The sequence below is a fragment of the Poromitra crassiceps genome, assembly GCF_964638095.1.
Source record: "Poromitra crassiceps genome assembly, chromosome: 15".
NCBI classification, from domain to species: domain Eukaryota; kingdom Metazoa; phylum Chordata; class Actinopteri; order Beryciformes; family Melamphaidae; genus Poromitra; species Poromitra crassiceps.
In genome coordinates this window covers 35,258,082-35,281,143 of record NC_139634.1, presented here as the reverse complement: position 1 = coordinate 35,281,143, position 23,062 = coordinate 35,258,082, and the positions used below count along the sequence as shown (strand labels likewise).

The 23,062-nt window shown below is 46.6% G+C and overlaps 1 long non-coding RNA gene across 1 annotated transcript; it reads right to left on the bottom strand.

Annotated features, from left to right (window-relative positions):
- Nucleotides 1-8,115: 8,115 nt before the first annotated feature.
- LOC310789726 lies at nt 8,116-8,628 on the bottom strand. Its single transcript, XR_014553355.1, has 3 exons — nt 8,561-8,628; nt 8,354-8,442; nt 8,116-8,234 (listed from the first exon to the last, which is right to left on the bottom strand). It is a non-coding gene; the product is annotated as an uncharacterized lncRNA (long non-coding RNA).
- Nucleotides 8,629-23,062: the final 14,434 nt, after the last annotated feature.

The window sequence follows — 23,062 nt, the reverse complement described above, 5'->3', positions numbered from 1 at the left end:
CCCCATGTGACTCGGAGATGAGAGTAATTTTCATGTAATGGAGACTATTAATATTTAGATATCGAAAGGAAACCAGATTCCAGACTTGCAATCAGCTGGAGGATGGTAAATGGTAGCTAAGGCTGCCAGTGAACTGGAAACCAAAGCCTGCAAATGCAAATAAGCTTGGCTCCTTTCCAATTAACATTTTTTCTTTCTTCTCCTCTGAATGTGATTTCTCGCACATGCACAAGCGCGTGCGTGCACGCGCACACACACACACACACACACACACACACACACACACACACACACACACACACACACACACACTTATTATGAGGCCCTCTCAGCTATTATGAAACCAGGTCATTTGCCATTCATCTGCAGGCTAATACTCCAAAAATCTTGACGTGTTGTCATCATGATATATGAGCCGTACGTTGCCTGATAGAGCTTTAGATCTGTAGCATACAGTAGCATACAGTATAATAGTCCTTGTCGGGTGAAAACCTCCCAACTCCAATTGTGTTGTGATTTTCATGTTAACTTCAGTTGGGGTTGAGAAAATTCAAGCTATAAAATCAAGGCTGCTTTTCTTAGTTCCTGAAAAGTTGACTATTTGGAGATACACATTCTCATGGTGATTTGTCTTGTTGCCAGTTTATTATGATTGGCTCATGCGCCTTAAATCAGGAAGCAGCTTAAATATACATCTCAACATGATCCAAAACATGCAGGTGTGTTCAACATACAAACATGTTAGGCTACATGGAGCCGAGATAATCGATGGCTCATTCACGGAACACGATGGGTTGTTACGGGCGCATGGGTGTGATATCTCCATGATTAGCATCGTTAGCCGCCATCATGAGCGTGTCACCTTCCTCATTAACGTTGTCAACAACATCATTAGCGCACTCATAAGATTGATTTGTTGGTTTGTGTGTTTTATAGCATCATGCGTGCGCGTATGTGAAACATATTTGGTATGTGTGCCTGCACTTGTACAGCAGATAATATCCATGTGCACTGATCCATGTGAGAGTTGGAGGTCAGTTGAGTGTCTCTGGCATTTCCTTAGGAAGAAGCCCCCCCCCACCCCTGCTCACCTGTCAGCTGTCATAAAGGAGTTAACGTCAGATAACTGGCCAGCCTCCCTGCCAAAGGTGCAGGGGGGCTGTGGTCAGACAGGCAGCTCAAATCGATCCCCCCCCCCCCCCCTCACATATATGAATACGCTTCTCTGAAGTCTGAACAGCTATGAAACAGGTCAGATTCAAAGTCACAGTGAAACCCATATCGTAACATACTTGTATTCAACAATAAATGCCAAAATAGTTTTTATTTTCTTCTCATGTTGTTATATTAAAACCCTATTTCCTGGAAAACAGCGTGTTTTTATGGTTACCTCATGGCACCAGTCGGCACACATAAAAATTCCAGCCAATAATACCATCAGAGATTTTGGAGCAGCTGCTTGTTGATTTGCCTGCACTGAGTGAAATGCTTCAAACTGGGATTGGTTTGACTGCTTGCTCTTTAATTCGCAGTGCTGTGCAGGATTTCATGGTCACACGACATAACTGCAGTTGTGATTCTTTTTCAAAACTGAATTAAAGCTTTGGTCATTTGTGTGTATGTGACTGTCATGATGACCCTTTCGGCCTATTGAAAAATATATTTCATTTCAAAGTTACAAGGATATCCATAAGAAAAGTATTAATGAAAAACATACTATTTACAGATGTGTGGTTTTTGCCTGAGAACAACAATATGCTTAATAATATTGTTTAGTTTATTATTAGTAGCATACAAATACAGAGTTGCCTATATCATAGAGCAGGGGTTTTCAAAGTCTGAGACTGTGGGCCTCCCCCCAGACAAAGCTTGGAAACATAACCCCCCCTCAATTCCTAGATGCCTATAGAATGATGATTATGTTATTTGATCCCGTAGACACTCAACAATTGAGCCAAGATAGCCTGATATTGCTGTTTGACATATTTCCGACTACACCAAATACATCAAAAAGGTCTGTCTGAAGGCATTTATTTGTTTTGACTCTGGGAAGTTGGGGGAAATGTTCAAATCCCCCAAAACTACCATATATCTCTGAGTCTGAACTATCTCTTTAACCAAGTCACACACATTAGGCTATTCTATGTGACCTCATTTTGATAACAACGGTAATGTTGTTTCACTTCCATTCACCGAGCCTCCCCTGAAACTGCTTGAAGCCCCCCTGGGGAGGCCCGCCTTCCACTTTGACAACCTCTGTCATAGAGTAAAACAATGTATAGATTTGAGAGGAATGTACAGAGAAGCTGGAAGTGCTTTTACTGGCACTTTTATAATTGGATTATTAGGCAGAGAGAGAGAGAGGTCTGTTCCAAACTGCTATATATCCATTTTGGAATAAAAAAAAAATCATTATTCGTCTCCAAAATATAACTCACTTTGCAAAAGCTTCATCAAAGTCTGAAGACATACATTACTTACCATCCTTTAAAAAGTAACATAATTTCTCTCAATTTTTGTACTATCAATGGTTTTTGTAAGATTGGATGCCACTTAGTTCAAAGGATGAATACATTTTGGAACAAAACTCATATCATATACAGCATCAATTAGATTTCCAGGAGAGTTGATCTGATTTACTGTACAAGGATGACAGCGAAACTAGCTGCTATGTAAAACTCAACTCTTACTAACTGCAAAAATGTTATTGCACAGGTTTGTGGTCCTTTTTGCGTAGGCTAAGCTCTCATCACCACTTCTTAACAACCGGGCCAACTGGCAAAGCCGAACAAAGCCCAAGTATCTGATTCTGACCACCAGGACTTGCCAGCGGTGAGAATCTGATCCAACTGGGACTGTCAGCAGCAGATCTGAGGGGCACACTGCAAAAAATATCCAACTTAACACAGCTTAACATTGTATTGTTTTTAAAGTAAAAGACAAGCGAAAACATCTGCAAAGGGTTAGAGATCATTTTGCTTGCTTTCACGTGCGCAGTTGTCTTAGTTTAGTGGTTTCAAGGTGACAGTGTCTTGAAATGAGCTGCATGAGTATAAAAATGTCACTTGATAGAAGAAAATGATTTAAACTGGCTGATTTAGCCTGAATGCAAGGGAAATAATCCCCCTGCTTCACAGAATGTTCCACCACTTCGTTCTAAGAAAAGCACGATTTTAAGATCCCATGCCAGACGAAATGTCTTGATGTTGAATGGTCATTATTTGCAGTGTAGAGTCCTTGTCGTGTGAAAAGCAGCCACATTTTCCAGTTGAGGAGATTTCAAAGGCGCCACTCCGAGCTCCTGCCTCTCCAGAGGAGCCACCTGTCCAGCCCGGCCAAATCCCTCAACCTGAAAGTTCACCGTCGGGGGTTTTGTCACCCAGCAAGGCGCTTCACATTCGATTGGCCTCGCCGACGCTAACAAAGCTCCGGCGATGACAGACTTGTTAAACACATTTCAGTCATAACAGTCATAAATGGCTTTTAATGGAGAATGCATTGGAATAAGGTCAAAGGGCTAAAACTGAAGAATGGGGGGGGAGGGGGGGCTCAGTTCCTTCAAGTGGGTATCTCACAAAGCCGATAATGCTTTGGCTCCTGTGGCTGGAGGAGAAGTCAGGGGAGTTGAGGAGACGAGGAGCTGGCTGGAGACTGGAAGCTGCTGTCAAATCAAATGCATGTATTCAGCAAGGCAGCAGCCACGTCTATTTAGAGCACCGGATAATATTAGTCCTGTAGCCTATTCACACTGCCCTCATAATTCCATGCCCTCAGCTCATGAATTCGTTTAGCGTCCACTTCAGTCAACATGCAGTCACACAAATCCAAACCTCAAATAATCCTAACCTTGGATTTTTTTCCAACTGCCCAATAAACAGTATTTTTTAGATTGGAAGCAGGTCAAGTTTGCTCTCAACCCTAACAAAATATTCATTAATGCGTGTTAGTTTTTCTATTTCGCTCAATCATACATTTACATAAGTACGTGAGTTACATTAACAATATATACATTCAATTAAATTATTATGAAAGGCAAACCAATGGCCATATGTTTGCCTCCATCTTTGGTGCTAAGTTCTCATTGCTGTGGTGTTTCTGTCTAACCTGTGTTGTGTAGTCCGCCGCAGCTGGGAGTCAAACTCACAACCTCTGGCATGGGAGGCGGGATGGTCTAGCAAGGAGGCTAAACCATGAGCTATAGTTTCTGTCACTACAGCGTCTCTTCTTGAGGCGTCGGGGAGCGAGCTTTACTCACTGCACAGCAGTAAACCACTGGCTATACCGTTACATCTGCACTGCACTTCCTAGAGATCATCTGTCAATCAAGGAGTGTGGGCGGGACTGTGACATCTTTCTCCTTGGATTTTCTGTTGATGCGGTAAACGGTGGTGCGTTGAATGTCCTCTTGCAAAGTATTTGTTCATGTTAGTGTTCATGTTAGTGTTACTAATCGGTTGTTACTGGCTGATAAGGCTGAGGCGATCCTGCACATCCCCCTCGAACAATTGTGAGAGCCAAATGATGTGCATCCACGTGACAGGTGTTTGTAACGTAATCTCGTAGCGGGACAAGCCCCGTCTTTTATTGTCACACGAACACCACAATACATGCATGCGGCCACAACACACTCATGCTGACGGTGGCCGGTGAAAAGTGTCCTCTGCATTCCTCCGGGGGGCAGGCCAGGAGCAGTGGTCGCTTTCTCGTACAGCGCCCGGGGACCAACTTCGGATGTTGTCGTCACTGGTCGGATGACGATGACGATCTGATCTTCTGCATGTTTTTAGTGGGGGGGGCTATATACGGAGGAACCCCCTGGGGGAGCACGGGGAGAACATGCAAACTCCACACAGAGAGAAAGGCCCTTACGACGAGATACCCCACCTGGGCAGTAGGCACTGAAGATATGGGGGGGAACACAACCACAGCGCCCACAGTGTCCCAGGCGAGAATCGAACTCAGGACCTTCTGACTGTGAGGCGACAGCTCTACCACTGAGTCACCGTGCCCCCAATGAAGATGCAGAATCACCCAGGACAGGATCAAACATACCTCAAAAGCCATTGTAAAACATCATTGGAAGGAAACATTTGTGGCCACAGTACACTTGTTCGTACAGCATGCACTGTGCGGCAATACAGTGTGTATTCAGCGTGCTGCTCGTACACCAGGCAGGACAGTATAGAAGTCACACAAGCATGCTAGCTGCTGCTGGCTATTGTCACATATCAGGAAGTTTGGAGTTCTTAGCTGGGATCGGGTCGTGGAGGTAGCAGTTCCAGCAGGGGACCCCAAACTTCTCTTTCCCCGGCCACATTAGCCAGCTCTGACTGGGGGATCCCGAGGAGTTCCCAGGCCAGCATGGAGATATAATATCTCTCCAATCTCACCTAGCCCTCGGTCTGCTGCGTGGTCTCCTCTCAGCTGGACGTGCCTGGAACACCTTCCTATAGGGAGGTGACCAGGTGGCATCCTTACCAGATTCCCGAACCACCTCAACTTGCTCCTTTCTACACAAAGGAGCAGCGGTTCTACTCCGAGTCCCTCACGGATGACTGAGTCTCACCTTGTCCCTACGGGAGATGCCAGCCACCATGAGAAAACCCATTTCGGCCATGTGTATCCGCCATCTTGATCTTGTGCTCATGACCATATATACAGTGTAGGTGAGGGTAGGAACGAAGATCAACCGGTAGATTGAGAGCTCTGTAGCGCTGTGATTTTCTAACTGTAGTGCCTCACTCAATGCAGGGATTTAATACGTTATTCAGCCATTTTCTTAGCTACAACAGCACTGTGCTGCCACAGCACTTTGGTGTTAACAGGTTGAGTTTTTAAAGTCAACATACAGTAGTTTTTCTCAGTCCAGACGTCATGTGTACCTCCCACCCCACCACCATACATACAGTAGTTTCTCTCAGTCCAGACGTCATGCGTATCTCCCACCGCACCACCATCTGAGCAGCTAGAAAAAGCATTAGCACAGAGCGCGGCGCTGTTGCTGCTGCTGGGCTCGTAAACATAAAACACATCACTTCCCGTGTGCCAGAGGATTATTCCCAGGAAAGACCTACCAGATGCCGGGTGTTTATAGCAAAAAGCCTGAACTGGAAATCGCTTAAATCACTATTGTGTTTCGAATAATCGGTATTAAAGCAGGATTATTACTTTAAACTGTACTCACGATTATATGGATATGTGACCTGCTGGTGATCCCATATGGTTATGTGACCTGCTGGTGATCCTGGGTGAGGCACATTTTTTCTCTGAGAAGCTGTTAGCATATGGGCCTAGAGATTAGCAGTAAAAACTGCTTTATAGACTCTCAAAAGGGCCGTATCACTTTCACGCCATTTTGTTCAATCCACTTCTAGCCTAGAGTTTTTGTTCAAACCCACAGAACTTTATTTTAAATTCTAGTCGGGAACCCAAGGTTTCCGAAGATACTATGTCATGCTTAATTACAAGGTCATGTGTATAAAATGGTGCACAAACATTCGCGGGGTTTGTTGTGTTGTAATGATGCAGCCATAAAAAATGTCATCTTGGGCTTGAATATTTCATAGCAGCAGCTGTGGCTTCAATGAATCGTTGAAATAAGCAGATACAGAATGTGTGTATGCGACATTGTCGTAAAGTTCTGAATTCTCATTTATTTTCTTTTAGCTTTGAAGGGGAATTTTAGCAGGAAACTCGGGGTGCAAGGGTTAGCAACTCATATATGCATAACATCTGTCGCTATTGTTATGAAGTCAAACAAATGCGTGTGTGTGAAATAAATCTTTTTTTTATAATGATGCATGGCCCACATTATCTTTCCCTGAGTATCGTCACACAAAGCCTCCCTCTGGAACATTTTGTGGTTAGACGTTACTTGAGCGGAGAGCAAACCGTGGGTTTGGAACATTGGCTGTTTATTTGGCTGTGCACTCCTGCAGAACTGAGCCCTGTACGGGAACAAAAGGTCACCTGACACATGTGAAGCCTGTGTTTTGTGTAACCCAGGTCTTGCATGTCCACCTCTCTCTCTGGTCTTATCCCCAGGTCTCTCTGTCGGTCACTTGGAGACCGCGACACGTCCCTAAAACACAGCCAACAAACCCAGGACGTTATGAGTTTGCTCAGCTCTCTTGTCCACACTCTCGTCTTTGCCCCTGAGTTTCCTCTATTCTCATTTGCCTGGTATTTCACTTGTTGTGCCCCCAGTCCCCCCCCCCCCCCCCCTTCTGTGATGTGATTTTTGTTAAACAAGTCTTTCAAAGTCAGAAAAAAGAATTTCCAAAGGGGTGGGGTATGGCTGAATGGTTGATTCCCGCTAATCCCTTGACTGAACTCTCGCCCCCCTATGGAGTCAGTATGGTTCTACGTGCACAGAATCGCCACCGTAAGGTCACATTTGTTTGGCTGGCTGGATCATCACCACAGAGGGCTAATCCTGCAGAATTAGTGCATTCAGCGACCACCTCTTGACCAGGAGGCATCGGCCATTAAAATGGTTAGAAAAGGAATGCCTGAGTCCTTTACAAAGGTCCCCCCCCCCCACACCGCCCTCTCTCCAAGGTAAAGGTAACCCACAGAGTGAGCTACAGTGCCTGCATCTCAATCTGAAGCACAGATTTCATTTTGCACATAGCGATTGTGCTTATTAAACATTTATGTGACACTTGCCCAATAGTACTTCCCCACAAGGAAGACAGAGACTAGTTACTTTTCTCAATTGAACAAGGTTTATTTTCACACAGGCATATCATTATGCCCTAGAGTTCAAAGTTGGCAATTCAGCTTTACAGTGTAATCAGTTTAATCGTTCTAAAAACAGTGGCATAGACTTCCTACACACACACAAGAAAACAGAACACAAAGCACAGCATTAATAAAACACATCCTATTCCTATACCTGTATTCCCAATAGTAACTGAGACCAGGGGACCTCAAAGCTAAGCTAACATACCGTTTTCCTTCATGAACCTACAGTACAGGCACAGCTCCAGCAGATACATACAGCAAGGACAGGACGGACAATGTAGACACAGCCGTGCCCTACCAGCAACACAGAATAATACAGGTTGCCCAATAGTACTTCCCCACAAGGAAGACAGAGACTAGTTACTTTTCTCAATTGAACAAGGTTTATTTTCACACAGGCATATCATTATGCCCTAGAGTTCAAAGTTGGCAATTCAGCTTTACAGTGTAATCAGTTTAATCGTTCTAAAAACAGTGGCATAGACTTCCTACACACACACAAGAAAACAGAACACAAAGCACAGCATTAATAAAACACATCCTATTCCTATACCTGTATTCCCAATAGTAACTGAGACCAGGGGACCTCAAAGCTAAGCTAACATACCGTTTTCCTTCATGAACCTACAGTACAGGCACAGCTCCAGCAGATACATACAGCAAGGACAGGACGGACAATGTAGACACAGCCGTGCCCTACCAGCAACACAGAATAATACAGGTTAAATACATTAATATACACAATTGCCACAGTCCCCCAAAACGTCAGAAGCAAGAAACCAAAATACATTTAATGCACATAATCCTAACCTACCAGTGCACCCGCCAACACCGCGCTGTCCCACGGCTAGCGTCCACACACTGGCAGCCAATACACCCACGATCTCCTGCTAAGACAAATTGCACCGTTTAAATCATATCCTCAGCACAGCTAAAACACTATTTACTAAAACAACTAAAACAGCTACTTACATTCCGTTATGGGCGCAGGCTCACACCGATGCCAGACGACGACACGTAGTCGGCTGGCCACGCACAAACAAATTAGACCCGGCTGCCCTGCAAGCCTGTGCTTTAAACGCTTCCTGCCTGCGTAGCCCAACGTGCTGACGCAACCCCAGGAGACACGCCCCCTGGCACGTTACACTCACCCCCCCTGAGCAAAAAATCATCGTCCCGATGATTTAACAAGCTAAACTATAAAGTGCTTACAGGTAGAAATAATATCATTCAGCGCCATTACCCACAAATGATTAGTGTGTGCCACTACCTGAGCCACAGCCCCTCTTTCCCGACCCTGGACGGTAGATTGCGGGAGGTGAAAGGGGTTGGAATGGTGACCCGCTGTCCGCCTGCTGGACCGACGCAGGGGTACCACCGATGGATCCTGACTCCCCGCTTCTGAACTAGATGCCCCACTCAGCTCATGGTCACTTAACTCCTCTTCTGGCCCACTGTCATCCATGTCACCTGGCTCCTGGGCAGCAATAGGTGACTGCCAACCGGATCTCTCTTCTGAGGGTACTGGCTCCACCTGTGGGGTCCGGCGGGCCCTTCTTCGAGTCCCTACTCCCTCCAGCACAGACTCCTCTTCCCCCGTGTCAGAGTCACTCCTGTCTGCTCGGGCTACCTTTGACTGTATCCCGCCCCTTACCGTTCCCTGATTCGAGACGCAGGGCCGGAGCTCCAAGCGGTGGACATTCTTTGGAGGCTGCGATCCATCCACGGGCACAACCGTATACACCACCCCTTCAGAACCTGGACATGCTATGACTTTATATGGGACCGGCATCCACAGATCCTGAATCTTATGTCGTCCTTTGAAGCCATGATTTCTTCGGTATACCAGCTGGCCCACTTGTAAAGCACTTTGCCCTGACGAAGGGCCATGATACTTTCTCCTAGCCTCTGCCTGCTGCTCCATCTGAATTCTGGCATTCTGGTAGGCAGCTTGCAGCCGCAACTGGTGGTCTTGAACCCACTCATCGACTGTCCCGAGAAAGTCTTCGTCGCCTGCCCCAAGCAAGATGTCAATCGGCAGGTGTGGAGTCTGCCCGAACATCAAAAAATATGGTGTGTACCCGGTGCTAGAATGTTCAGAGGTGTTATAGGCGAAGACGACCTCAGGCAGATGCTCTACCCACCTCCTCTTCTTCTCAGGAGACAGGGTTCTCAGTAAGTTGTGGAGCGATCTATTGAATCGCTCACACTGCCCATTGCCTTGCGGGTGATACGGGGTTGTCCGGCTCTGCCGAATGCTGTACAGAGCACAGAGGTTCTTGATTATCTCCGCCTCAAAGCACCTCCCTTGGTCGGAGTGGATCTTCTGCGGAACACCATACCTCTGAATCCACTCCTTGACGAGAACCTTGGCCACAGTCACCGCCCTCTGATCTCTTGTGGGAACTGCCACTGTGAACTTTGTAAAAACATCTGTGAGGACGAGTACGTTTTCACGCCCATCACTAGAGGGTTCGAGCACAGTGAAATCCATCGCTACAACCTCCAAAGGACGGGAAGCGAGCAGACTTCCCCACTCTGTATTCACCTTGGGCAGGGGAGCCTTGGCGACGGTGCAGCGTTCACATTGCTTGCAGTATTCCTCTATGTCTCGGTGTATACCAGGCCAATAACATCTGGCCCTCGTCAACTGGAATGTCCGCTCCACTCCCTGATGCCCATGGTCATCATGCATCCGGCGGAGGACTTCTCTCTGCAAGCTGCTGGGCAACAGTATCTGCCTCACTTGTCCCCGTCTGGTGTCAGAGAACTGGCGGTAGAGTAGACCATCCTCCTCCACAATCTTCTCCCACTGGCGCAGCAACTCCAGAGCTCGGTCTCCCTCTGCTGCCCTCTCACCTCGAGTCGGTTTCTGGCCCCGCCTCCAGTACTTCAGGAGAGACTTAATTACTGGGTCTGACTGCTGCTGTGCTGCCAAATAGCCTCCGGGATACACTGGGAAACTGGAGGAAATACTCAGTTCGTTTATTGCTGCCGGTTGCTCCCCCGCCACCCCGGCAGACAATGAGGCCCTCACCTCCCCCACTGTTCGCATTACGTCTGGGGGTAGCGGCTGCTCCCTGGGACGAGTGTATTGCCTGGACAAGCCGTCCGCATTGCCGTTCTGCCGCCCCGGCCGGTACCGCAGCTCGAAATCGAACCTGGCAAGCTCCGACACCCAACGCTGCTCGATCGCTCCCAGCTTAGCTGTAGCCAGGTGACTCAGGGGGTTGTTGTCGGTGTAAATGATAAACTTGTGCCCCAGCAGATACTCACGGAGTTTATCTGTGACCGCCCACTTCAGTGCCAGCAACTCCAGCTTCATGGCACTGTAGTTCTCCATATTTCGTTCCGAGGGTCTCAGCCCTCTGCTTGCATAGGCGACTGGCCGCCTGCCCTTATCGCTGTCCTGGGACAACACCGCCCCCAGTCCTTGGTGACTAGCATCGACCTCCAGATAGAATGGTTTTGAAAAATCAGCATACGCTAGAACAGGGGCAGAAATGAGCAGGTCCTTTAAGGTCTGAAAGGCAGTCTCGCATTCCACACCCCAGAGATTTCTGAAAGGAACACTCCCTGACTTTGGCTTCCCGGCCCGGTGAGAAGTCAGTGAGCGCAGGGCATGCAGGGGGGCTGCAATCCGTGAAAAGTTCTTAACAAATCTTCTATAATAACCGGCAAAGCCCATAAAAGATTCAAGCTCTGTGAAGTTTTCGGGTTGTCGCCACTCCGCCACTGCACGAACCTTGTCCGGGTCGGTAGCCACTCCCTCAGATGAAATCACATGGCCCAGGTAGGAGACCTCCTGCTGGAAGAGGGAGCACTTACTCCATTTCACTTTCAACCCACTCTCTCGGAAGCGGGCAAACACCATCTGGAGACGAAAAAGATGTTGGTCAAAAGAAGAAGAGAAAACCACCACATCGTCTAGATATAACAGCAGAGATTGGAAATGTTCATCTCCTAGAATCCTCTCCATCAAACGCTGAAAGGTGCCTGGTGCATTGCACAAACCAAACGGCATGCGGTTAAATTCGTACAGTCCAAATGGAGTGCAAAAAGCAGTCTTATGTCGATCTTTCTCTGCCATAACAACCTGGTTGTACCCACTGGCCAAATCAAGAGTTGAAAACCACTGGGCCCCGCACAGGACGTCCAGTGACTCCTCAATCCTTGGTATGGGGTACGCGTCTTTCCTTGTCTTCATGTTCAGTTGTCGATAATCCACACAGAGTCTCACCGTTCCATCTTTCTTCCTCACAATTACCAAGGGTGAAGAATAGGGGCTGCAGCTCTCCCTTATGACACCCTGCTGCAGGAGCTGCCTAATATGGGCTTTTACTTCCTCATACTGACTGGGCGGCAACCTACGATATCGCTGTTTTATTGGGATATCATCAGACACTGGAATCTCGTGCTCGATTATGTTAGTACAGCCTAGATCCCCATCCCTGAAAGCAAAAACATCCTCATTTTGACTTAAGACTTCCCTCACCTGAGCCAACTGCTGTTCTGTCAAGTGGGGGCATTGGAACTCAAAAGGAAAAGCGTTAGCGCCTGAGACCGTGTTGTCCCCTACTGCAGCCTCATGCAAACAGATAGACACCTCCACTTCCTGTGGCCCCACCTCCAGAAACTGGACTGATTCCCCGCCCCCCGCCACTACTTCGGCTATTGTTAACCGTGCAATGCGAGTGTGGGGGCTCAAACAGGTGTCAATGGTGCCAACATTAAGTACAGGAATCATTAGCTGCCCGCCTTCCATCCGGACGTATGCTGCTGACACCAGTAAACTGCCCGGAAGCACCCCTTCATCTATCTCCAGTGCTTCAACTAACACTGATTGACTGGCGGGGTTATGATTTTGAAGCCCTGATGCGGGGATGAAAGACATTGAGCCTGCCGGCACGATGACCGGACTGGATGTTAACACTTTTGCAAAACCCTGAATGGGACCAGATTGAGGGGGTTCACAGGGAAGACCAGGTGGGTAAGATGCATACTGTTTACATTTCTTTATTATATTCATGCCCACTATGCCTGGGACTTGTTGTCTTTTCATTTTGGTGACAGGATCTGAGGGGTCTTTCACAATCAAAATACCACATTGCGGGTGCACTGTTCCATTAATGTCAACATCCATTCTCAAATACCCAACATAAGGCATGGGGACCCCATTCGCCCCCTTTAAACTAAGCCACCCACAGGCTTGCAATGCAGTTTGCCCCATGCCTTCAAAATGTTTTTTGAAAAAACTTTCAGTTATGACAGAAACATTTGATCCAGTGTCCCACAAACAAGATAGATGGACCCCCCCCATAACAGCATTAATTACAGGTATGGGACCCACTAAAGCTTCCACCACCTCATCCCGCTCCAAATGAATGTCCTCTGAGCCTAGCTGGCCCCCATCTGCAGTTTGGCTCCTTACTGCAGAGGGGAAAAGTTTCCCTGTGGGCGTTGCCCTTGATTCTGAGTCCCCTCCTCCCTTGACTGCCCTTGTGGTGTATCAGAATTAGCATAGGGCGCTGGTACCCCTCTACAAACCCTTGCAATGTGTCCCACCCCCTGGCATTTAAAACAGATCGGTCTGCCATCAGGATCATACCTGGGTTGTTGTCTGTTGCCCCGCTGAGGCCTCCCCACCTGCATCTGCAGCTGTGACAGCTCCTTAGCCATGGCCTCCATCTTGCCATCCTGTCTCCTTATGGCTTCTCTCAGCTCAACTAATATGGGGTCAGGTTGATTAGTGACATTAATCCCACCACATTCAGCAGCTGTCTCACGTGTGTATGTGACTTTACCTCTGCCACTATCATCCTCGGTGAGTAAAATGGCTTCCTGGCAGAGGGTTCTGAGATCAATGTCAGGTTCCTGTCTTAAGAGTTTTTTTAGCTCCCTTCGGAGTGAGGGGTCTCTAACGTTTTCCGCAAATTGATGTCTAACAGCCTCATTCGTGCCCAGACCCTTCCCTCCCTTACAACGGTTCACCCCCGTCGCTAAAGATATTAACTCGTGACAGTACTCTCTCAAATTCTCTCCCTCTTTCTGTTTCCTATCAAAAAAGCATTTTTGTGATTTTGTCAATGATAAAGGGTGGCCATAAGTTTCTCTCAACACCTGCAACATTTGATCTGGGTCCTGCCTTATCCCACTGACAGAATGTCTTATTTCCTGATGCGCTTCCCCCTCGAGATGATCATAAATGTACGCAGCTTTCTCCCTCCCCTTGTATCGATTAAAGCTAAGTGAATTCTCAATCTCATCCAGCCAGTCATAAAAGGGTATAGAACCAATTTTACCAGAAAACATACAGCATTTCTTTTCTTTAGGTAGGTAAACAATCTCCAGTGGGGGAGGTGGATCGGTTGTCTCATCGAGTGGGCTACTGTTTGGAGCTTCTGCTCCGATCTGACCTGTCAAAAGTTCATTTTGGTTGCGTAGACCGTCATTTTCCTTTCTTTCTTTATCCAGCCTCTCCTCCAGGGCTTTAAGCTGCTCTTGCAGCTCCTGGACAGACATCCTGAGACAGCAGAAGACTGGTGGCCGCTCCCCGCAGTGCTGTTCTCAAAATGGCTGATGTCTTCTTTCTATGCCACTGTTTTTCTAGTGTAGCTGAACTGCCAACTATCCTGTTCGTAGACGCCAAATGTGACACTTGCCCAATAGTACTTCCCCACAAGGAAGACAGAGACTAGTTACTTTTCTCAATTGAACAAGGTTTATTTTCACACAGGCATATCATTATGCCCTAGAGTTCAAAGTTGGCAATTCAGCTTTACAGTGTAATCAGTTTAATCGTTCTAAAAACAGTGGCATAGACTTCCTACACACACACAAGAAAACAGAACACAAAGCACAGCATTAATAAAACACATCCTATTCCTATACCTGTATTCCCAATAGTAACTGAGACCAGGGGACCTCAAAGCTAAGCTAACATACCGTTTTCCTTCATGAACCTACAGTACAGGCACAGCTCCAGCAGATACATACAGCAAGGACAGGACGGACAATGTAGACACAGCCGTGCCCTACCAGCAACACAGAATAATACAGGTTAAATACATTAATATACACAATTGCCACAGTCCCCCAAAACGTCAGAAGCAAGAAACCAAAATACATTTAATGCACATAATCCTAACCTACCAGTGCACCCGCCAACACCGCGCTGTCCCACGGCTAGCGTCCACACACTGGCAGCCAATACACCCACGATCTCCTGCTAAGACAAATTGCACCGTTTAAATCATATCCTCAGCACAGCTAAAACACTATTTACTAAAACAACTAAAACAGCTACTTACATTCCGTTATGGGCGCAGGCTCACACCGATGCCAGACGACGACACGTAGTCGGCTGGCCACGCACAAACAAATTAGACCCGGCTGCCCTGCAAGCCTGTGCTTTAAACGCTTCCTGCCTGCGTAGCCCAACGTGCTGACGCAACCCCAGGAGACACGCCCCCTGGCACGTTACATTTAGAGAGCCTATGTCACATTTTAATTGGAGTCTGTACAGGCTACATCCGCTCTACTGTCTGCTTTGTTTCTGAGTTTTCCGTTCTGCTCCCACAACGACGCAGCTTTGCCTTTGTATATTTCACCATTTTTAGTGACTAATGGCAACGTATACATCACGTTATCATTTTCTGCAGCTTCCTATTAGTATGCTGTGCAAGGCATTCAGGAAGTGTGGAAGGAAAAGATGTCTCCAACATCTTTTAACGCATTCACTGCATTAAGGTCATGTCTGTTTTCCAAAGATCACAACCAGGAAAGACAGAATATAAAGCCCTCTGGAATCAGGATGATTCCCCTCTAGTCTCTTTTCCATGATAAATGTTATCAAGATCTCTTTTTTCCAAATTGAGACTCAGTTCAAGCAAGAGCTATCTTCCCTCCTGTTGAGTGGGCTTGACAGAAGCAATTTCCTAGTTCTAATGGAAAGATTTCTTCATTGGTAGGACTTACTAAATACCAGAGCGGGCACACGCTGCAGCACCAGATGTGTCCCGGTGTCCCCAGAAACACTCAAGCTTATTTGTGTTTTTTTGTGTCTTGCAAAGACGCTCGGAGAACATCTGCTGAATTTTAATTCTAAAAGTTAACAAAAGTGTAGGCGGGTGCATTCATGTTGGAAATTATTCTGTTCTTTCATGTTGGATTTACTTGAAGCCTTTACTGCAAAATCACACATCACCAACAAATACAGACGCCTTCATGTATGAAAGATGTAAGATTTGTTCGTGATTATTACAGTTCTTAGCAGACTAAACAACCTGTAGCCTAGAAATTATAAAACGGGGACATTGTAGATGATGCAATCAGTTGTAGTTTCTGAAATTGCGAACCGGGGGCATATGTTAACATTTTAACATTTGCCTAGAAAAAAAGTACACATGATGCAATGAGGTGTATTTTCTTTTACATATTACACCAGGTACCATCAGGTACCAATTACTCTTTTCCCCAAATGGTTTTGCAATTAAAAACAATTCACTTAATGAATCACTTGAAGTGTGCATCGTCATAAGGGTCGTTAGCAACACCTCGTTGTGTTGCAGTCTGTTTGGCCCCTCTGTTATTTAGGCCTGAAATGAAAGGCAGGTGGTCAGCTGCTAATGTGCCCCGGCGTGGGACCACCATACATCTCAGCCCACTCAGTCTCTACACACTGATCGCTGATTGGCTGCTAAATATACGAGCTCATGCATATGCATGACATGGCTAAACAGCCTCCGCTGACACCCATTAGTTGTACAGTCACACCGAGGAGGCCTATTTGGAGAATTTGCATGCGGACATTAGCAGATTAATCACGAGTGACAGTCGGGGGAATATTGCGGTCAGAAACCACGCGGGAGCCAAGATGGACTCTGACCTACATGTACCTGGTAGATTGCTGGCCTGGTTACTTTATGAGCTTCAAAGCTTCAAATGATTCAAATGACCCAGTTTCCTGCCTGTGTGAGGTGAGAAAAATTCACCAAAAAAGTTACAGAGCTGGCCTACAAGTTATACAAACATGTCTCAGAGCTGTTCTGCAAACATAAATAATCTCATTGGTTGAGTTAAGCAGTGGGGCGGAGCCAAATCATGATGATACATGATGTTGGCAGGTCAGCTAGCCGATTAGGTTACGTAGACTAGAGCTTACCTAGCTACTGTATGCTTTGGCTAGTTTGAGCTTGGAAGGTATAAGCTAACTGTAGTATGTTCAACAGCATCTTTTCCAGTTAGTAGCAATAGCGCTATAGGATTCATAATATTAGCTTCCTCCTCAATCTCTTGCCTTTTTCACTGGGCTTCAGTCTAACGGTAACCTTGCGAGGCAGCTGGATTCGCAAGATCACGATCATGCGAGAAATCCATCTTGCCATGCTGCCAGATATGCCTTTGAATCCAAACCACCAGTGGTTGAAGTTAGCCCATGATAGATGGTGATAGACAGATGGTTCATCCAATCACCTGCCAAGTATTTTTTTGAAAGCGCCTGCCCTTTTCCAAACTGTTTCCAAGGACGATGTGTAACAAACCATCTGGTGGTTAGTCTAATGGTGCTTGGCCAGAAAAAAGACTGTGGTGCTTTGGCTCTGCCCACTGAGGCTTAACAGCCAATCAGATCATTTCTGCTATCGTACTGTAGCAGCTCTGCCATCAAGAAATATTGTATTACTAAACTCTAATCTCTAATTTATGTTTATTTTCTTAAAGTGCTTATTCCACCTTGCTCTTAGGAATAATGTCTAAATTATTATGACTAAAATGAAAGGTAAAATGCGCCTGTCATGCTATAATGTTCCTGGTTACAAATTCCTTGCTTTGTTGCCCGCTCATCACTCAAACCATTGGATTGCAAAATGTCTTAATGCCACAGAACAACATTAAAATATGAAACCCTGATTTGCTAACGTGACAAGGAAGGCCTAGTTCTCTAAGAAATACACGCTTGCACATGAATGTTGACGTGTGAACACATGAGTAAACACACACTGATATTGTAGATTACAAACAATGTACGCCATTCTCTGAGTAGAACACGCTACATCATTCATATCTGTGGCTGTCACTGAAAATAATTTGTCGATGCCTATTTACAGTACAGATGGACTCCGGCTTGGCATCCAATTTACCTGTTGCTGCTGAGAGTCCCCAAGTGAGCGAGGCTAAAATTAGAAACAGCATATCAGCCAGCAGCACGGATATCAATCATGCATCTGTCATGGCGAGAGAGAGACAGAGACAGAGAGAAAAAGAGCGAGCGAGATACAGACAGACAGAGATAGGCAGAGGGGAAGAGAGAGAGAGAGAGAGAGGGAGAGGGAGAGAGAGAGAGATGAGGGCTGTGCAGTTGTACTGGCTGCTGTAATGTTTTGCCCCGAGGACAGATACTGGATACAGATACTGTTCTGTAGCTGAAATATGACGCAGGTCTGTCAAGTACACTGACAAGCATCATCATTTACACTATGGTTAGGTCAATAATGTCTGTGCTGTCCATCTCCACCCTGATACACTTTGATTTCTCAATTATTGTAGACTTGATCAATCCTACACTGCTTAACCTAAATTGATTCGAATGCAATATTGTCATTGCACGCCACACAGGTAATGTGTGTGAATAATGTATAATTATTGTGGTCATGGAGTTTCTGTGGCGCCTTTAGTGTCCCGTGGTCGAAATGCTGTTTCAGAGGCTCTTGCACTTTGCCAATAAAACAATTCTGGGGGAAAAGAGTGAATTCAAATCGAAAGATATTGAACATCTGCATGAAATATTGGTGATATGTGGCTTAAATCCACAATCGCTATCAACCCTCAAACTAACCTGACGCTGCCAGATGGTTTGTTTCGTGATCTCGCTGGAATCCAGCTGCCCTCGCAAGGTTACCATCAAGCACCCGTGTCAGAAAACCCTCATTTCCAACATTCATTTAGGTATTAATACATACGGTTAAATAGAGGTGACGGGTAAGATTATTGGATTGGGTTAGATTGATTTCAAAAGTCAGAGTCAAATATGAGTCAGCTGTAAATCAAAGAAGCGTCATTTCTTTCCCCCCGTGGTGTTGGAACAGACGAGACGGGGGTAAACACTGGGAAATACACGCAAGACAAGTAAAAACACGGGGAAATGAATCCTGAAGTTATTTTTCTGTGGAATCTCCCTTGAAAAAAAGGAGGCATTTGGTTCTGGCTTGCCTGAACTCCGTGATTAGGAGAAGGCCCCCCGACAATGTATCAAATGCAGGTGTGTTTCTTTGACACAAGTAATCCTGGCTTTTATTGGTTCTCCACTCCCCCTCAAAGGCCCGTGGCCACTTGAAATTCTTTACTGCGAAAACTCTCAAGCTTCTGAAGCCTCTTTAGCAGGGAGGGGGAGGAGCCGGGGCCTCCATTTAGCCTGATTTCCTGTCTTTAAAAAGGATGAATGAGCAGCTTTAGGCCATTGAGAGCGCCCTCACCTATAGCACTGCGTTTGATCTCGGCGTCATGGCCGCAAAACACGTCGGCCCTTAATGTCAAGGCCATTCTTAATGAGTCTTGGTGGACAGGACCAACCACAGGCCCCGAAACAAAATGTAATCCCCCTCCTTTATCACAATGACTTCCTGTATTGCCCCCATGTCTGCTTTTATTTCTCATCAATGACTGCAATGGTCCAGTGGTTGAGGAAGTGCTTTGATTGGCATGTCACACATTTAAATCGGAGCTGTATTCATGCATTTGATGTGATGTCGGGGGTATTGGAGTTTAATTCTCCATAATCGGGTTCATGTTTATTAGCAATATAATCTTGGTAAACACATTTTAGTTTTTGTTATTGATATGGATTGTATGAACTTAGCTGGTGCTGCTTGCTACTGGCACACTTTGATGGGAATTAACGAGGTATCAAAGCTTGATCGGTAGCCATGGCAACTTGACTGACAAAATGCAGCGCGATAAGCAGAGGATGAATTGAAAAGACTTTGGACTGACTCCATTATGCACTGCTGGAAAATCACAGAAGATTTGTGCAATCTAACGAATCACGTCTCCGATGTTTCCATTTGCATATGTTAATAATAGGAAGGGAGAGGGGAGAGGCAATTAATTTGAAATCTAGAGGCTTCCACAGCATTGTGCGGAGCAGCAAAGCGTAGCTTTCTGCGCTCTATCTACAGATCGTGTGTTGTTTACGAGAAGCGACGTGGAGCCCGGGTGCACTGTGTGCAGCGCTGCCTGGCTTTGTGTGGAAGTCTCTCCTGAAATCTTCCACTGTGCTAGGCTAGGTAGCCCCTTTGTGTCACCGTATTCCCTCGGCTCCGTTCCACCCCTTTGTTTGCTTTGGTGCAGTTTCCGTGGCGACTGAGCCCAAGGCCCCCAATCAGAGGCCCATAGCACTGACAGGCGGAGGGGAGGGGGGGGGGGGGTAGTGGGAGGAGGGGTGGATGGAGATGGGGGGGTTGGTAGTGAGGGAGAGTATTGGTGGGGAGGAGAGGGAGGCTGAGTGCACTGACATAGGCACACACACACTCGCGCACGCGCGCGCGCACACACACACACACACACACACACACACACACTCACGCATGCATGGATCTTTCATTCATATGACCAGATATGGCACAGTGTATGCCAACAAAACTCTGAATATGCATCGGAAATGGTCCGTATTCCCTGGAGAATCCAGAGTAACGATATGACTTCCAGTATGAACTCAACCAGAAATATTGGGCTTGGATATACATGACATAAGGCCATATTTGGAACACATACATGACAACAATAAGATGTATCTGGTATCCTAGTATAATATATCTCCTCGCGATCTAAATTGAGTGCATATCTTGCCAGCTATAGCGCATATCAACAAAAACTCAGAATATGCATCAGAAATGGTCTCTAGAGAATCTCGGAGATATCCAATCGTAATGGATTCTGGCCCTTTTCGCCCAGCGGGCCACACCCGGCACCGCACGCACACACACACGCACACACACACACACACACACACACACACACACACACATATACAGTACATGCATGCACAAACATAAGCACAAAGACACACGTATACGCCATCTCATTTGCATGCACACACACACACACACACACACTCACAGCCCTTCAATTATCAATGGTAATAGCACGCCCTCGACGCAACCGCACCATAAATCTAGCAGTAGTGAAGGTGTCACTGACAAAGTGCCCTTGTGATAACGCAGCTCGCTGTTTCTCGCCCTAACGCAGCGCGTGACAGGTCAGAAATCCTTCTTCTCTGCCCGCTCGCCTCCCTCCACCACACAACAACATTACACTATACCTTCCATTCAGGTGAGCTCTTTCAAAACAACCACCCCACAAAAATAAAAGTCCCATCATAGGAATTTGGAAAGCTTATAGACTTTGAAATGTTAACTACCACCTGCCACCGCTACATGCCCTCCGAACCACCAGACTCTGTGTTTTTGGCTTCAGAGCAAAAGGCCTGATTTGACCTGTTGTTGTTATTCAGGAACCTGGGGGAGGGGGGGGGGGAGTACCTCCGATAACATTTAATCACCGCTGCATGTCCGCTGAATACGCCTCTGTTTGTTTGGGAGTGAATCCTGACTCCGGACTTCAAAGGGGTCTTGAAAGGTGACCGCGTTGCTCAACATAACTCCATAGCCCCCACACAACACCCCCGCACCCAACCTTCCTCCCCCTCCCTTCTCCTCCTCCTCCTCCTCCATTACCTGGGATCCCGGTAAAGGTGCTCATATTGCACCCTGCTGACTGACTTGCAGCCATCTTGTCACGTCTCCTAACCTTTTGTCAAGCTTTAATCATCTGTTGCCCCCCGAACCCCCCCACCCCCAACCCCCCACCCCCCACCCCCAACCCCCCACCCCCTCCCCTCCCTGGCTGCTGAGGCCAAGAAACTGCTGTGGGTGCAGCTTGCCGGAGAGCCTGCAATTTATTTCAATGAAGGTTTCTTGAGAGGATGTGTATGTTTGGGTGGGGGGTGTGCAGGTATATGCTATGTGTTCGTGTGTGTGTGTGTGTGCGGGGGGGGGGGGGGGGGGGGGGCTCACTATGCATTAGTGAGCTTTGTCGTGTGTTGGGGGCTTCTTTGTCCAGGCCCTATGCTAGCATGCTCTTTATGTTGTGCAGCAGGTGACCGGAATACTGATGGCGTCTGCAGCGCCGGCGCTTTCCATTCCCTCCAGAGCCCCAGATGGACCAAATGTGATTGTTTTTCTTCAAGGAAATTGCGTGAATGTTGACCGACCAAAGAGGAATTCTGACACAAATTGTTTATTTTGTCTCAGCCGCTTCGTGAGGTTTCCTTTATCCTCTGGTGTCATCCTTGAATGATAATTGGATGGAACGCATACTGTAATTTTAGGTCATTTTCTCCCACTCAAGCTCTACTCAGAAATCGTACAAAAATCTGGGAAAATATTTGATGAATATGTCCTCTTTTTGCGGAATAGCACCCCAAAAAAGTCACGGTCATGTGATTCTCCTTTAAGAGATCATCCTGGCCTTGTATTTCACAGCATGGAGAGAAAGCACAGATTGAGCTCAATGAGGTTCCAGCCATTTTCATCACACTCCGACTGGTGACTCAAATCACATCAAATGCCTAAGATGTGGAAAAATAATATGTCAGCACAGGGGAGAAATCAACAGTGATGAATGCACGGCCTGAACTCATAAACCTGTGAGATTACTGTGCACAATTGGTTTGCATTTTTTTAAGCATATGAAGGAAGGCTGCAATGAATAATCATCCTGCATGATGATGACTCTTGGCCTCCATCTGACAAAATGCCAGAGTCAAAATATAGTAGCTCTGAGTAACAGCAGACCAGTGTCGGGGGTAACACTTTATAAAGCAATGCATTACTGTAATCACATTACTTCTTCCTGTAACAGAGTAAAGTGCCCCGCAATACGCTATTCTCACGATACAGTACTTAACTCACGATACGATAGTATTGCGATATGCTAGCATTGCCATATTTGAGTATTGCAATATTGCGATATATTGCGATTTATTGCCTTTTTTCTAATTACCGAATTCAAAAATCCGGCTGTGTTAGGTCACCTGCAGTTACACTTCCTGAAAGATTCAGCGTGATTGCACCTAAAGTGGCATAGCTGTGGCCGAACACAATTTGCTCACTCACTCACACTCACAGACACTTCACATTGTTATTATAGAATTACTAGCGGACCCCCATGGGAGTTGGACCCCAACACCCCCTCCCCCCCATGGGAGTTGGACCCACTCAGTCTGCACAGCTACCCCCCCCCCCCCCCCCCCCACCCAGTC